The sequence below is a fragment of the Kogia breviceps genome, chromosome 7 (genome assembly GCF_026419965.1).
Source record: "Kogia breviceps isolate mKogBre1 chromosome 7, mKogBre1 haplotype 1, whole genome shotgun sequence".
NCBI lineage: Eukaryota > Metazoa > Chordata > Mammalia > Artiodactyla > Physeteridae > Kogia > Kogia breviceps.
Window position 1 is genome coordinate 79,333,567 of NC_081316.1, and position 1,421 is coordinate 79,334,987.

Genomic DNA, 1,421 nt, shown 5'->3' on the forward strand with positions numbered 1-1,421 from the left:
GCGACTTAATTTTTTAATAGTTTTCTTTGTGACATTGCATTCTTTATTGTTGCTGCTATCATTATTATTACTATTACTATAAAGGGAATGGAGAAACTGACACAGAGATCCAACTTGTCATCCAGCATATGTGGCATTTAGGTGGCTGCTTTAACCAGGGGGGAGGCACATTGGTGGATTACCAAAATTCAGAGACTCGTTCTCAGTTTTTAAGATCAGGAATGCAAATTTAGTATGTGTTCCAGCATGATTAGGCTGAAAGGGATTAATCAGCAATAACCAAATTCAGAAAACACTGATTAACTTGAGTGCTGAATTCATTAATTTCCCTGAGAAGTCTAACTGGTAAGTGAACTAGAATAATCTAGCTAGCTAGTCAGAACATTTTCCATTCTGCAAGAAAGTCTACATGGAAACTGGAGTTAAGATCTTAAAGTGTAAAGAAACAGAATAGGGCTTCCCTGGTGGCTCAGTGGTTAAGAGTCTGCCTGCCAATGCAGGGCACACGGGTTTGAGCCCTGGTCTGGGAAGATCCCGCATGCCATGGAGCAACTAAGCCTGTGCGCCACAACTACTAAGCCCATGCATCACAACTACTGAGTCTGCGCTCTAGAGCCCACGAGCCACAACTACTGAGCCCCCATGCCACAACTACTGAAGCCCGTGGGCCTAGAGCCTGTGCTCTGCAACAAGAGAAGCCACTGCAATGAGAAGCCCGTGCACCACAACTTCCCTTTACGGAGAGTTGAATCATATAACTTCAGCATTGAGGAGAACTAAAAAGCCATTGAGGGGCTTCCCTGGTGGCGCAGTGGTTGAGAATCCGCCAGCCGATGCAGGGGACACGGGTTCGTGCCCCGGTCCGGGAAGATCACACATGCCGCGGAGCGGCTGAGCCTGCGCGTCCGGAGCCTGTGCTCCGCAACGGGAGAGGCCACAACAGTGAGAGGCCTGCGTACCACAAAACAAAAAAAACAAAAAAAGAAAGCCATTGAATCCACCTGCATTTCCAACACTTAACACATCCTTTACCATTTTACAGCCTATCTTTAGCTGGCTTATATTTGAAAAAGTCCAGTGACAAGGAACTCACTGCCTCTTAGGCAAATCTAGTTTTGGACAACTTTAACTGATAGGAAACTTTATAAGATCACAATATGTCTTTATGGTTTCCCATATGTGGCAGTTGGCCTCACTTCTGCAACATCTGTACACCAAAATTCCTTTACTTTTATGATGTGCGTGTCCTTGGAGTCCAGCTCCAGCAGGGCACACAGGACTGACTTATGTAGGATTTCTCCCACCATCTCTTCCTTAGGCTAAACATTGCTGCTTTTATTCAGTCATTCTTTGTGATATGTTCCTTCCAATCTTGGCCTTTCTTTGGTGAATTGTTTTAGTTCATTTGTATCCGTGTTAAA